We start from the raw sequence: 16,556 nt of genomic DNA, 5'->3' as shown, positions 1-16,556 counted from the left end.
TTATGTTGACCCTCATAATTTTCAGTGTTCACACAGCCATATATACATAATCTTCTCTGAACACTAATGCCATTTCTGTCCTTTCATTTCTATTGGTAATCCTGGAGTAGAGTGAGGCACATTTTCCACTAATAGCTGAAAAGATCTAACTTCAAAAACAAAGAATCCAAAGGCTGCTTAGTAACTGTAGTGCTTAAGTTTAGAGTCTGTTCAAGGTGGTGTGAAAAGTTTTTTGGGGGGGGGCATTTCCCTCAAAAGCACGTTGAGAAGGAACCTATTGACCCTCTGGAATGCCAGAATTGGGAAGAGACAAAAAAGTCGCAACCAATTGAAGATCGGGCAATAGATTTTGCCCAGACTGAGGCAGATGGGTGAATAGTAAAGACAATAAATAGAGCTTAATGAGGAAGCACCAAATGCTTTTTGAGGTCAGAGGGGGCCAAGTGTTTTGCAATGCAGGGTTGGGGTCAGCCAGTAGTTGCAGGGGAATGAGATCCCTAACACTCTCCTCTCACCAATGAATTCCTTTGGTTTTTTGCCTGATTCCTTATTTATGGAATCATCTCTGGGTATATGATTTTCAAAACCTAGAGATATTCCTATGGTATAATTCAGTATAATTTTCTTCTAAAGACAGTTCTCATAATGAGTGGAATGACTTTTTATTCATATCTAAGACATCTCAAGATAATGGCATCAGAGTAGGTATAGACTTTTTTTTTTTTTTTTTTTTGAGATGGAGTTTCGCTCTTGTTGCCCAGGCTGTAGTGCAATGGCGTGATCTTGGCCCACTGCAACCTCCGCCTCCCGGGTTCAAGCAATTCTCCTGCCTCAGCCTCCCAAGTAGCTGGGATTACAGGTGCCCGCCACCACGCCCAGCTAATTTTTTGTATTTTTAGTAGAGACGGGGTTTCACCATGTTGGCCAGGCTGGTCTTGAACTCCTGACATCAGGTGATCCACCTGCCTCAGCCTCCCAAAGTGCTGCAGTTACAGGAATGAGCCACCGCGCCCGGCCTAGACTTCTTATAATGTATTTTTCTTTCCAATATCTATAGAATTTCCCATATCCTTTTTGCAATATAAGCCAGTGGTTGTTATTCTGTTTGTGGCTAAAGACTCTCTAACAAACCACAATTTTGTCCCGGTGAGGTACAGGCAGTCATAAGCGAATCATCACTAAATATGCCTTCTACTGGTTAATCAAGGTGTTGATTAGTTAAAAGCCATTCTCATAGACATTGAAGATGTCTGTTTCTTCTTCTCATACAACAAGAGGTACAGCATTTCATTGGTTAGTTGATATTAGGGATTAGTGTCTATCAGTGGTGTTCAACAAGGGGTGAGTTTGCAATTGACAGTGGAGAATGTCTGGAGACATTTTTGGTTGTCATGACCTGGGGAGGTGGTACTATAGGCACTCAGTGAGTCGAGGCCAGGGATGCAACTAAACATCCTGCAATGCACAGGACAGTCCCCACAACCAAGAATGATCTGTCCTCAATGTCAGTGGTGCTGAGGTTGAGACCTTTCATCCAGCTTCCTCTAATGTTATATAATCACGATGCATTCATCAAACTAAGAAATTAACATTGGGTTGATACTGTTAAGTGAACTCCAGACTTTAGATTGCCCAAGTGTCCTTTGTCTTCTCCAGAACCTACTCCTCCTTGGTCTCCTCCACTCTGGAGTTTTTCTGCCTTGTTTTTCATGACCTTGATGCTTTTGAAGACGGCTGGTGATGTATTTTGTAGAAGTCCTTTTTCAGTTTGGTTTTGTCTTTTCTCATGATTTAGATGAGGGAATACAAATTTTGGAGGAGGAATGCCATAGAGGTGACTGGTATTTAGGTTGTTTGCAAAAATGGTGCAAAGAATAACTATGTATATGTATTATTGTTTAGGTCTGCAGTTTATGTGTAGGATAAATTGCTGTTTGGTAAACTGCACTCTGATAGCTACTACAATAGTACCAACTTAGCATTGTATCTTCCTTTGATATTGTAATTAACTATTAGTAAAACAACATACTTTTTAGCCTATTATATCTTTATTCATGTGTCATTACCACCTACCAGTAACACATGAGGCTGCCCATGCTCCACACTTGTACCAGCACTGTGAGCAATACAATTTTGGGGTTTCTGCTAATCTGATATGTGAAAATTCATATTTCAGTGTAGTTTCATCTTGTTTCATCACTTTTTATAAGCAAGGCTGAAAATTTTTTCACATGGTATTGGGTTTCTTGTTTCCTTAACTGTAAGCTGTCTGTTTATACCATTTGCTGTTGATTATCTAAAAACTGATTTCTAGAAACTCTTTGTATATTAGGGCAATTAACTCTCTGTTTTGTTCACTATGATGTCTCAAACACCTAGAAGAGTAGCTGGCATATAGTAGGCATTCAATAAATAGTAGCTGAATGAGTGAACAGAGTTGCAAATGTTTTCCCTGTTTGTCATTTATCTTTTGTTTACGGTGATTTTCATCAGAAAGGATTTTAAAATTTTTGTATGTAGTCTAATTGCTAGTTGTTTTCTTGATTACTTCTGGGTTTTGATTTATAGTTAGAAAAGCTTCCTCCACTTGGATGTATGAAAGAATTTTCCTATGCTTATCCTCGTACTTTTATGGCATTTTTTTACCTTTAAAGTTTTGTTCCATCCAGAATATATTTTTGTCAGGATTGAACGATGGGTCCAACTTTTTCTCCTAAATGCCTGCTCAGTTGTCCCCCAATGCCATTTACTGGATTTATCTTTTCCTGCATTGAGCTGAGATCCTATCTTTACCATAAAGTAAATTCTCATGTATTTGGACATATTTCTGAACTATTTTCTTCCTTGATTTATCTTCCTATTCATGTGCTAGTATCATACTATTTAATTATTGTGGCTTTAAAGCCTTATGGGTCTAATCATTCCTTATTTTCTCCTTTAGAATTTTTCCAGCTATTCATGCTTATTTGCTTTTCCACATGAACTCTAGAAGTACTATATCTAGTTTTAAAATTCTGTTGGTATTTTTATTAAAACCATATTAAATTTATGGAATCAACTTAAGGAGAACTGACATCAAAGGTGTCTTTATAATATCTTCCTATGTAAAAACAGGGTATGAATTTTATAAAGTCAAGTCTTCTGTGTCCCTCAGAAATGTTTTATAGCTTTCTTAACATTTTATGTTATTAACATTATTTTAGTTTCTATTATAAGTAGGTTTCCTTCTTCTGTTATGTCTTTTAACTAACTGTGAGTTATATATGCCAAAGGAATTGATTTCTATAAATTGACATGGTACTCCACTAATTGCTGAATTATCTTTGTAGGAGTTTTTAGTGTTTCTCTAATGTTCTTTATGTTTTTTGGCCTAACTTTATTGGCTCCTGCCAGAGGTTAATTCAATTAAATTTAATATTTAGTATGCTAATAATCATGGAGTTAATGATATCCTTTCTACGTTAAACATACTATTTATTTTTGAGCTGAGATAAATCTACTTCATCCAGTTAGGGAATTCTTCATTTCTGTGTTATTAAAAAAAATTTTAAAGGGATGGTGGGTTTTGTCTAACGTATTTTAGGAAATCCATGGAAATGATCATATAGATTTGTTGATGGGATGAAATCCATTAATTGTAAGTATATCATTCTTAGTACTGAACCATCTGTGGATTACTGGAATAAACCCTACCTGGACAAAGTATATATTTCTTCTAATGCACTGCTAGATTCTATTTCTACTATTTTATTTAGCTTTTTTTTCTGTTGTTACATATTTTTTAGAGATATTGGCCTATTGTTATATTTTGGGGGTAGGATGGTCTAATCTTTGATAGGTTTTGGTATCACTGTTACCCTGGCTGCATGAAAAAGAGGCTGGAAGCTTTTAGTCAATAAAAATCCAATATGAACAAGTAAACGCAGTTATTATTACAGTTTAGTTTATGAATTAAACAGGATTTTGTGTGCTGATGTAGTAACCACCACTTAGACTTAGTTTCTAAGAGAAAAATAAATCCCAAGTTTCAAACAACTGACTTACATGAAAATTTCTGGATGAATATTGTCGGAGTCTGTCTTTATCCTGAGATTCTATAGCAAAACTCCCTTAAGGATTTTAAAGGGTTTTGAATACACCCATTTCCAGCCTTCGTTTTTTTATTTAAAAGGGTCTTAATTTTCATAGAGAATCTACACAATGCATGTATAATAAAAACATATGTCACTGTCAAATATAGATGTAAAAAGCTTATGTTCTTCTATGTTTTAACTCTTCTCTCTAGCTAATTTGAAATATCTCTAAATTCATGTCCAAACTGAGATAAGACGTTGGTACACTTCAATAAAAATGTATAAGCATTACAAGATGTTAAAACTGATGCCACAGTCTGAGCCCAGCCTTGTTTTAAAAGGGGAGACGAGGATTTCCTTAGATGAAAATTGTGGAGAGAACGTACCTGATCATCATCAACCTCTACTGGCTGCTTCTTAATGATAAAGGTGATGGACTCAAGACAGGGCTGGACCAGGGAGATACTGGACCTACTTGGGTCCAGTAATCTAGACAGGTGGGCACCAGGCAGGAAGTGCCAAACGACCCAAATTCCATAAGAGCGTCCTGGCCAAGAGACTGGGTCACTGAGTCATTATTTAGTAGTGAAAACCACTCAGGAATTGGACGCTGAGGTGACGGTTCTCAGGGAGTATCTGGAGATCAGCAGTGGTCCAGAGGAGCTCCAGGCCCTTCTGGGCAGCTACCTGAAGAATCGCTGCTTAGGATGGAATCATGCCCAGCCTTTGTTTCTAAAATTAACAGTGTATTTTTTATATTCTCCAGTGGGAAAACAGCCAAAACCATTTGATCTGTCAATTCTAGTGAGGTTCCAGCAGGTAGTCTCCTCTGAGTATTGCTGGGAGGTATTAGACAGTGGCCAGTGCATAAAGAAGGAGGCTTCACTTCTTCAAGGGAGACTGAGAATTTTCCTTTTAAAATGCAATGCAGAAAAACAACCCCATTAAAAAAGGGACAAAGGACATGAACACACATTTCTCAGGACATACAAGTAACCAACAAACATGAAAAATGTTCATCATCAGTAATCATCAGAAAAGTACAAATCAAAACCGCAACGAGATACCATCTTAAAACAGTCAGAATGGCTATTATTAAAAAGTCAAAAAACAACAGATGTTGGTGAGGCTGTGGCAAAAAGGGAATGCATATACACTGTTGGTGGGAATGTAAATTAGTTCAGCCACTATGGAAAGTAGTTTGTAGATTTCTCAAATAACTAAAAACAGAGCTAACATTTAATGCAGCAATACCATTACTGGGTATAAACCCAAAGGAAAATAAATCGTTTTGCCAAAAAGACACATGCACTCATATGTTCACTGTCACACTATTCACAATAGCAAAGACACAGAATCAACCTAGGTGCCCATCAGCGGCGGACTGGATAAAGAAAATGTAATATATACACTATGGAATACTACACAGCCATAAAAAATGAAATAATGTCCTTTGCAGCAACATGGATGCAGCTGGAAGCCATCATCCTAAGCGAATTAATGCAGGAACAGAAAACCAAATGCTGCATGTTCTTGAGAGAACTAAACATTGAGCACACAGATATAAAGATGGGAACAATAGACACTGGGGGTTACTGGAGGGGGGAGAGGGTTTTAAAACTACCCATTTGGTACTGTGCTCATTACCTGAGTGATGGAATCTGTACCCCAAACCTCAGCATCATGCAACATACTTATGTAACAAACTTGCACATGGTACCCCCTGTATCTAAAATAAAAGTTGATAGAAACAAACAAAAAATGAAATGCAGATCAGGAGGAGCCAGAAACCTGGATTAAAAGGGGAGAGAGGAAAAAAGAGGGAAATGGAGAGGAAAGCAGGGGGAAAGAGGTGGGGACCAGAAGGATACAGTGGGGGATGAAAGGGAGAAGGAGACAATATATGGGCCTCCAGAGCACAGCCCTTTGAGATTCTGAATATAGAAGAAATAATCTTGGGGGGCTGGACAAAGGCATCCAACCTGAAGGATGTGGGTCAATGTTCTTTCCAGCTGGACAAGGCAAGTTTCTGTAGAACTGCGCTCTGCTCCCTGCCTGTGGGATGGCAGCTACAGAACAGAAGGCTGCTCTGGGTGTGTTCACAAGGACTTAGAAGGAGCCGGTGTCAGGAACAGAGGAGGGGACAGCAATATGTTCCTGAGTCCCCAAGTCCTCAGCGGCACTGCAGCAAAACCAGAAAGCTCACTGCCTACCCACATGATCACTTCTGTCCCCTGCAATGTGACCCAGGGCCAGGGTCATTCATAAATTACAGGTCTCCTTCTAAGGCAGTGTTGAAAGAGAACCGGAATACAGTTCACCTAGTTAAACTTCCCAATTCAAAGTGCCTTGGTAATGTCTCCACTCTTGAGATTGAAACACAAAATATATTTCAGGCAATTTAGGAAAAATACTACCCCACACTTAGTTGATGGCATGGAATCCACCAATTTCTATAGCTCTTTATGATGTTTGCCTAGCTAAAGAACAACAAATGAGAAAACATTAAAAACAACGGACATCTCACTGTAGAATTGGAATGAAATATGAATTAAAAATGACCATCTGGTGATTACCTAAAAGCAAATCACAGTCTGAAACCACTTAAACTGGCAATTTAGAATGTTATAAACATCACCGAATTAAACTGGACACAGAACACATGAGCAGGCTGTCTGACGTTGTGCCTGCAGTCCACAGGGAAAGGTGCTCCTGCTCCACTCACCTCCCCGGGCCTTCCTAAGCCTTGGCCCACAGGGACCCTGGAGGCTGAAGCTCTTCAAACAGGTTACAGCACATGAAGGCCGGGCTTTCGGCGCAGGCCCCTAAGTCCTCAAGGGCATGTTCCAGGAGACTCAGTACATAAAGCACGTTTTCTATTAATAGCTTTTGTATTTAATGCTTTGATATCTGGGGACTTGTTGACACCACAAGCACTGTCCCTCCCAAGGCTGGCTAATTCCCAGAGAGAACAGACAACTGCAAGAGCACCTTTCATATGCAATCCAGAGCTTACAGCCCCACCATCTCCTTTATCAGGCTCTTAGACTGGGGCCACTGTTCTCCTGCACCAATCACTCCACGGTCAGGTATCAGCCAAGTGGGGACAGCCCCCTAGGCCCCAGAACACTCTGAAATTATTCAAACTAGCCAATCCCAAGCCTGCTTACCCTGCCTCGCCTGTTCCTTCCCACTGAAACCACAATAAAAGCTCTTGCCCGCATTTTCCCCTCACATTCTCTGCCTCTTGACCAACCCTGGTGCTTCCTCATGTGGCTCTGCACAGTGTGCCATGCCTCCAGCTTCTAGGGATCTGGAAATAGGATCAACTTCTTCCTTCATGACAGTCATTCCCATGTCTGCATGTCTTACTGTACCCGACTAAAACAAATCCCAGGTACCCTTAAAACGCTCAGCCTCTAGTGCAGACTAAAGTTGGAAGCATGCAGGAAGCCTGTAGCTGCTGAACCTGCAAGAGCTCAGGGGCCCCATGAGAGTGTGGCCTATGGATTTTTAACCCCAGTCCTCTGTTAGCTAGCTGTGTGACCTAGCAAGAAAGCACTTAACCTCGCTGAGCTTCACTTTCTTCATCTGAAAAATGGAGACAATAATATTGCCGAGTTCTTAGAAAGATAAACTAAGCACTTGGCAAATATGGAGTCACTTAGCACTCATGAATATTAGTTCCCTTCAAGATTTCCTAGTTATTTGCCTTTATCTTTCTATTCTGCTTAAAATACATTCTTCCGTTTAAAATGTATTCTTTTTTTTTAAATTTTTTGAGACAGAGTCTCACTCTGTCACCCAGGCTGGAGTGCAGTGGCGCGATCTCAGCTCACTGCAGCTCCTGCCTCCCGGGTTCAAGTGATCCTCTTGCCTCAGCCTCCCGAGTAGCTGGGGCTACAGGTGCCCGCCACCATACCCAGCTAATTTTTATATTTTCAGTAGAGACGGGGTTTCGCCATGTTGGCCAGGCTGGTCTCGAACTCGTGGACTCAAGTAATCCGCCCTCCTCGGCCTCCCCAAAGTGCTGGGACAACAGGTGTGAGCCATCGCACCTGGCCTAAAATACATTAATCTTACATTTTAACTATTATTTATTTATTCGCCTTTATCCTTTTATACCAATGCTTAAAAACAGAAGTATGATACAAGCCACAGAGGTAATTAATTTTCTAGTGACCACATTTAAAAAGTAAAAATAGATGAAATCCTTTTTAATATTTTATTTTACCAAATATATTCAATATATTATCACTTCAAAATGTAATCAATACGAAAAGTTATTAATGAGATGGTTTATATTTTTTCCATACTAAGTTTTAAAAATCTGTTGTGTATTTTACACTTCAGCACATCTCAATTTGGATGCTACCTTTTTCATCAAAAATACTTGATCTATATTTAGATTTCAAAAAATTTATACTTGAAAACATATATATACATATCCAAATGGTTCCAAACATTCTTAAAAGTTTTTTTTTTTTTTTTTTTTTTTTTTGAGACAGTCTCGTTCTGTCGCCCAGGCTGGAGTGCAGTGGCACGATCCTGGCTTACTACAACCTCTGCCTCGTGGGTTCAAGCAATTCTTGTGCCTCAGCTTCCCAAGAAGCTGGGATTACAGGCGCCTGCCTTCACGCTCGGCTAATTTTTGTATTTTTAGTAGAGACAGGGTTTCGCCATGTTGGCCAGGCTGGCTTCGAACTCCTGGCCTTAAGTGATCTGCCTGCCTCGGCCTCCCAAAGGGCTGGGATTACAGGCGTGAGCCACCACGCCCAACCCAAAAGTTTTTCAATAACTGAATTGAATATCAGTTTTTTAACTGAAATTTAAGTGAATTAGAAGTAAATTAAATCTTCATTTCCTAAGTTACACCAGCCACATTTCAAGTGCCCAACTGTCACGTGTGGCTTGTGACCACTCTATTGGACGGCACAGTTTCATGCCATTTAAAATATATCCTTAACAATCACTATTTATCTTACCAGTGTAGGGATCCCAATATTCTTAAAGTAAATAACAATATTATAATGTTCTATCTTTTCATCCTAGAATACAACACATCATTTAAAGTTGGTGAGATTTTTTACCTTTAAAAATACTCCTATCACAGCCAAACCATTTTCTTCCAGTGCTGCATCCTCAAAGTTTTCAAATTTGACTGCATTCCAATGCACTAAGTGCAGCTGAAACACCATGAAAAGAGGGTTAACACGTGACTATACAGAATCTCTCCAGAATAAACCCACAGCCTCAGTCAACCTATGACATTTAAACATGTTTCCTCACCCAAAGTAAAGCCACCAAGAAAACCATATGACAATCCAAAATGAGATAGAAACAAAGATCAGGAAGAAATTTAGGCAAGGACAGCAATTAATATTTCTTTGGAATAAAAGGACTCAGGGAGAAAAATAAAATAAAATACATATAGCAAACTGAGTCGCATTTCAGTAAGGGATCAACATTTGCTCGTTCCCATTCTGCTTTGCATGAAATACTAACATCCAAAATCCATTTACATTTAAAGGAGAGAAAATGTTTATATTGAGAAAAATAAGTTCTCCTTATAGGAATTAGACAAGAGTTGAAGACTGGCCGGGTGTGGTGGCTCACATCTGTAATGCCAAGCCTTTGGGAGGCCAAGGTGGGTGGATCATTTGAGGTCAAGAGATTGAGATCAGCCCGGCCAACATGGTGAAACCCCGTCTCTACTAAAAAAAAATACAAAAATTAGCGGGTGTGGTGGTGGATGCCTGTAACCCCAGCTTCTCAGGAGGCTGAGGTGGAAGGATCGCTTGAACCCGGGAGGCGGAGGTTGAAGTGAGCCAAGATCGCGCCACCGTACGCCACTTAGGTGACAGAGCAAGACTCCGTCTCAAAGAAAAAAAAAAAAGAAAAAAAAGAGTTGAAGACACATTTCTTCTTTGAGAGATGACCATTTAAAATGTTCTTTTTATTGTTGATACAACATTTAAAACTAAATTGCTGCCAGGTGCGTTGGCTCACATCAGCACTTTGGGAGGCTGGGGCGAGAGCATCACCTGAAGCCAGGAGTTCAAGCCCAGCCTCGGCAACACAGTGAGCTCTCATCTCTACAAAAAATTTAAAAATGAGTTTGGCGTGGTGGTGCATAATCGTGTAGTCCCTGCTACTTGGGAAGCTGAGGCGGAAGGATCACTTGGGCTCAGAAGTTCAAGGCTGCAGCGAGCTATGACTGCACCACTGCACACCAGCGTGGGTGACAAAGTGAGAGCCTATTAAAAAAAAAAACAAAACCAATAAACCAAACAAACAAAACCTAAATTACAAAAAAGTTGTAAGAAGCAATTGTATTTCCTTATGATTTCCCTATACTTTTGCTATGGTTTGGATATGGTCTGTTTGGTCCTGCCAGGTCTCATGTTGACACCTGCTCCCCAATGTTGGAGGTGGGGCTTCATGGGAGGTGTTTGGATCACGCGGGCAGATCCCTTATAAATAGCTTGGTGCCATTCGGGTGGAAGTGAGTTCTTACTCTTAGTTCCCAAGAGAACTGATTTGGGTTTTTTTTTTTTGAGACAGGGTCTCACTCTGTCACCCAGGCTGGAGTATGGTGGCACAACTGTGACTCACTGCAGCCTTGACCGGCTAGGCTCAAGTGACACTCCCACCTCAGCCTCCCAAGTAGCTGGGACTACAGGCATGGGCCACCATGCCTGGCTAATTGTTTTCTTTTTTAATTAAAATTTTTTTTTGTATAGACAAGGTCTCACTATATTGCCCAGGCTGGTCTCCAATTCCTGACCTCAAGCCATCCTCCCGCATTGGCCTCCCAAAGTGCTGGGATTACAGGTGTGAGCCATCACATTCAGCCACAGAACTGATTGTTGAAAAGAGCCTGGTACCTCCTCCTCTCCCTCTTACCATGTGATCTCTGCACGTTGGCTCCCCTTGGCCTTCCAACATGAGGGGAAACAGTTTGAGGCCCTCACCAGATGCAGATGTGAGCACCATGTTTCTTGTACATAGCCTGTAGCACCATGAGCCAAGTAAACCTCTTTTCTTTATAAATTACAGTTTCAGATATTCCTTTGCAGCAACACAAATGGATTAAGATAACTTCTCTACAAATCATTCCTTGTCCACCACTCATGAACTTATTTTCTGGCATCACCATTCCCCCAAGTCTCCTAAGTGAGACACCTCAAGGTCTTGGTTAACTTTGCTTTCTGTTCTCTGGAAGAGGATCTCACCTCCTAGTCCTGTTGCTTTTATTTCAGAAATGCTTTTTAAAAGTTGCTCATTTTCTATATTTCTATTGCCTTCATTTAATCTCTCACCATCTATCACTTGGATTAATCGCAACTTGTGGCCCTGCATTGTTGCCTGGGTTAATCTAAAAACATAAACTGCTAATTAAACGAAATCAAGCTATGCCACTCTCTTGTTTACAAATAACTAGTTTCTGATGAGCCTGCCCTCCATCTACCCTATTATGCTTTGATGATCACCACTCTCACTGCCTCTCCCCACAACACACATTGAACATTCTGGTCACATCATTTTGTTTTTTGGTCATTTCCTGAACATTCTATCAAATCTGCCTTTGCACGATTTTCCCTCAGTCTAGAATGCCCTTCTAATCCTCTTGGCAAACTTCCATACATCCTTTAATACCTAATATAAATGGCTCCTCCTTAGTGAAATCATCATAGACTCCTCTGAGTGGTCTGTATCACATGCCTTCCTCTGTGGTCCCATAGCACTTTCAGAAACATTTTTCAAATCACACTTGCTTTATAATTTTAATTTCGAGTATTCTTCCCTCACTAGACTTTGCCCTTTGGGTGGTTGAGAATTAGTACTCCTGGTACTTTGTGCAGTGCCTTGCACATAGTTGCCACTCAGAAAATGTTACAAACATAAATATATAAATGATAAAATACATACACGTTATCAGGTGACCCCAAATATAAAATGTGTTTTTCTTGCCTAATTATCCTTCTGCTCTGTATTGCAATCTTACATTTTAAAATGTAATTAAACATAATTACTATTTAATATAGAACTTATCTGCAAAGTAAGCCAGCCAAGGAAAACTAGTACATATTCAACACATACACACACAGAAAATAGATTTCTGGTAAATCTTTCATTTCATTTCATGCCCTTTCTTCTATATCAATTACAAAATCTGTACATACAGATATATGTATTTGTTAATAGAAAATATTACCTATACTAGTAGAAGGAAACATCCATATAAAAGAGAAGGGAATTTTTCCATACACTGAAAAGTGAGTCCAGTGATCATCCAGAAAGCCCATTCAGGGCATATACCCAAAAGAACGGAAAACTGAGTCAAAAAGAGATATTTGTACACTCATGTTCATAGCAGCATTACTCACAAAAGCCAAAAGGTAAGGAATAAACAAATGTGGTCTATCCATATAATGGAGTATCATTAAGCCTTAAAAGGGAAGGAAATTCTGACACATACTACAACATCGATGAACTCTGAGGACATTATACCAACTGAAATAAGCCAGTCACAAAAAGACAAATATTGTATGATTCCACTCATATGAGGTGCCTAGAGTAGTCCAATTCACAGAGACAGAAAGCAGAATACTGGCTGGGTATGGTGGCTCATGCCTGTAATCCCAGCACTTTGGGAGACCAAGGCGGGCAGATCACTTGAGGTCAGGAGTTCGAGACCAGCCTGGCCAACATGGTAAAACCCCCTCTCTACTAAAAATACAAAAGTTAGCTGGGCGTGGTGACGGGCACCTGTAATCCCAGGTACTCGGGAGGCTGAGGCAGGAGAATTGCTTGAACCTGGGAGGCAGAGGTTGCAGTGAGCCAAGACTGCCCCACTGTACTCCAGCCTGGGTGACAGAGCAAGAATCTGTTTCCAAAAAAAAGAAAAGAAAAGAAAAGCAAGCAAGTAAGCAAGCCAAATACTGACTGCGAGAAGCTGGAGGGAGGGTGAATGGAGTGCTACTGTTTAATGGGTAAAGTTTCAGTTTTGCAAGATGAAAGGATTTCTGGAGATAGATGGTGGTGATGATTGTACACTAATGGAAATGTACTTAATATAATACTACTTGACTGTATTCTTAAAAATGGTTAAGATGATAAATTTCATATTATGTGTATTTCACAATTTTTTTTTAAATTCCAATGAGTTCCATGCCATTGCTCACAAAGAGGTCAACACTATCATGGAGAGAGTTTGATGTGCCCTCTGTTAACATGACACTGTTTCTTTAACTCCTTACAAGACCACCAGATCTTGCCCTCACCTGATTTATCTGTAGAATCTTCAAATTCCACGAGGAAAGAGTACCCATTATCCCAGACGTGGAGGCAGGTGGCTGGGTCATAAGAGATGGTCAGTGGTTTTAAGCCGGGATCATAAACACTGTCCCTCCACCGAATGTTGATGGGTGACTGTCGATCGCCCCCAGGAACCAGGTCCACGCTCTCCCAGAGTGGATGCACTAGGAGAAAGCAGGTCAGGCTATTATCAAGACTGTCTACTATCTAGCATCACACATGAGGCAATTCCACTTCTGGAGACCCTGTCAAGGCTAATGGGAACTAAGAGCTTTAGCAATTAGCCATTCAGGGCCTTAAGCAGCTGACTAAAGCAAAGGCTAAAGACAAGTCAGAAAGCACTGTGCAGAAAAACAGCATTCTGCCATCTTGAAAACCCAACTCGTCTCAGTCTGCCTACTAAGCTCACCTAAACCAAGTGCAATCAGTGCTGTGATAACAGTAAAATGCATGGAGATTAGCGCCATGTGGAAATAGGTATTCATAAATGAGTTTCTTTTCTTCTTTGAGAATTTCCCAAGCCCCAAGCCCCCAAACTAGCTCTAAATACAAAGACAAACTAATTCGATTTTCAATAACAGACTCATTTAAAAAAAAAAAAAGAAATGGAAGAACTTTGAGAAAGGAAATGTTCAATCAAGTATTGTCAGTGTTTAACTGGTTGGCTGGTAGAAAAAAAGACTTGTGTAGCCTGCATCCCATAAGATGCTCGCCCCACATAACTGTGCGTGCTGAGTTGAGTTTACCTCCTATGTAAGCAAACTCTGAGGACCAGGCAGCCATCCTGCAAAACCTGGGTAGAACATCGGCATTGCTAAGGTCCCTGGAGGTTGCAGTGTGTCACAGGGATGTGGAGATTATCTATTAAGGTGTACACATACAATTCATCCTCCATAGGCACTGAAGACATTGCTGATGCTGATTTTCTTCCAGAGTCAAGCACCAGGTCTCTGTAGCAAGTCCCTGGTAAGTATCAGTAGACTTGCTGATAACACAGATCGGCCTGTTGAGATCCCCATGTGTGATGAGCAGAACCAATGTATATCAGTTTGGGGTGGTCCATTTCCCTGTCCTTTAGAAGTACCATGGACGGGTAGAATCAAGGACAATAGGAAAACTAGGAGAAACATGAATTGAGAGAAATCATTACCAATGACCCTCTGCATCTCGCCCCACCACTAAGAATGGGTCGAAGGATTTGAGAAATAACTAGGCAGCTCCCACCCAGTCAAATCCCCCGAATATGGCAGGGACATCCTCTTGTTTCCATAAAAACCAGAAACTTGCCTCTGGTTTACTCTTACAGGGGCGACAGTTCTCCTGCTTCAGTAGTAGCCCAAAGATGGAAGTTTAAAATCTTAGCCTTGGCTTTATTTTTGTGTGGTGGTAGGCAAAAGTGTCCTGGCAGTATAGACACTGAGCTCTCTTGGTAACGTCCAGACCAGTGGTCTCAACAAGGAGAGTGACTACGGCCCCAGAGGACATTTGGCAATATCTAGAGACATTTTTCATTGTCACAACTGGAAGAGGGTGCTACTGCCATCTAGTGGATAGATGCCAGGGATGCTGCTAAATATTCTACGAAGCACAGGAGGAAGCCACCAGTGCAAAGCGTTATGCAGCCCCAAATGTCAATAGTGGCCCAGGTGAGAATCTCAGTCTGCAGAAACTCAGAATATTCTTCTTTTTTTTTCCTATTTCTTCCTATAACATAGTATTCTCTTATCTCTAAAGAGATTTAAACCTAATTTAAAAAATTAATTTCAACTTTAACTATAAAGGGTACACATGCAGGTTTGGTATATGGAGTGACACTGAGGCTTGGGGTCCCAACAGTCCTATCACCCCAGCCAGTGAGCATAATACCCAACAGGTTGAACCCAATGTTTTTATTTTTCTTAGTATGAAAGAATTCCTTACAATAGATTTACAACAGAAAACAGAAAAAATACAACAGAAAAAGAACAATAATTTTCTGTTAAATTTAGGAGCCAAAAATTAAAAATGCATTTGAACTGGCACAATATTTCAATACTATAAATCTGATTGGAATGCAGATTCCTTCTAGAAAGCCCTTGAAAGGCCCTGATTATATTTTAAAAGATTCCTGACACAAAGAGACTATGCACCTTCCCCTCAGACACTCAGACTGTGGTTGATAATGTGAGAATTCACATTCTTCAAAGCCATTCAATCAGGGTCTACCATGAAGACTAGGGAAGAACTGGAGTGACGATCAGCTCCCTAAGACGATGCCTTGGTCATTCTTAATTGTTCCCCACCTCATTCATGAAATGGGAAGTATCAACACTCAGACTCATGCAAATACCAGCCCAAGAAAACTGAGCCTGTTCCTTCAATTGCTGTTTAATGACCATAATGACACGATCAGTTTATGCCCTTGAGTTTACAAGTTCAGCTTCCAGAAGGTTTCTTTCCTCCTACCCACCTCCTCCTTTACTAAACTAGACCATCTAGGCTAGACCATCCAACTCACTGTGGGGAGAGGTGGTCCTTGGTCATTATCCCCCTATTGAAGCCAACTTTTTGCCAAGGGCTTGTTTTGCTAATGATAAATTCACACTTTTCTTTTCCTCTTCCCTCCCCTTCTACCATTTTAACAAAATACAAATAGAAATGATTTCTTGGCAGTTCTCATACTTTCCCTCAAAACAGGAAGGTGACCACGAAGCATTCTGAGAGAGGCTTCATTTTCAGGTTTTTCTTATATGTAGAAAGTGAAGAGATTGTGACTACTTCAATCACAGTTTAAATGAGCGAAGGGCACACTGTCATTAAAAAGGTGTCAATAATCTGTCACTGATGAGCAAGAAAACTCCTTTAGATTTCATGGTGAGGATGCACTTGGTCTTAATTCTTATTTATATGCCTAGTCCTGCGTTTGATTTATTTTATGCTTGCACCACCTATTTCTCTAGCCTCCTTGTATGTCCCTGGGCTCTTCAAATGTAGAAAGCTCATTTCTGCCTCAAGCCCCTCGGTTCCTGATTCTCCTCCTCTGCTGGAATCATTCCCCTCATTCCACTTGGCACTGGCTCCTGTTATTGCCTTAATTGTCACCTCCTCTCCTCTTTGACTACCCTCCTATAACATGATCCCCTTGAATTTTTAATCACAGCATTCTGGTTTTGTCCTTCACAA

The 16,556-nt window shown here is 40.5% G+C and overlaps 1 protein-coding gene across 8 annotated transcripts in view; it reads right to left on the bottom strand.

The window, feature by feature from the left end:
• The window catches only part of CA5B (carbonic anhydrase 5B), a 107,392-nt gene that overhangs the window by 80,037 nt on the left and 10,799 nt on the right, over positions 1-16,556 (bottom strand). For 7 of the 8 annotated variants that reach the window (XM_063804835.1, XM_063804839.1, XM_063804838.1 and 4 more), the window contains one exon: positions 13,361-13,558. The gene's annotated coding sequence lies outside the window, so the exon portion shown is untranslated. Of the gene's footprint in view, positions 1-9,163; positions 9,264-13,360; positions 13,559-16,556 lie in introns of those variants that run through there. The other variant, XM_009438803.5, reaches the window with a different exon arrangement.

Source organism: Pan troglodytes, chromosome X (assembly GCF_028858775.2).
Source record: "Pan troglodytes isolate AG18354 chromosome X, NHGRI_mPanTro3-v2.0_pri, whole genome shotgun sequence".
Taxonomy (NCBI): domain Eukaryota; kingdom Metazoa; phylum Chordata; class Mammalia; order Primates; family Hominidae; genus Pan; species Pan troglodytes.
This window is presented reverse-complemented; position numbering and strand designations above follow the sequence as displayed.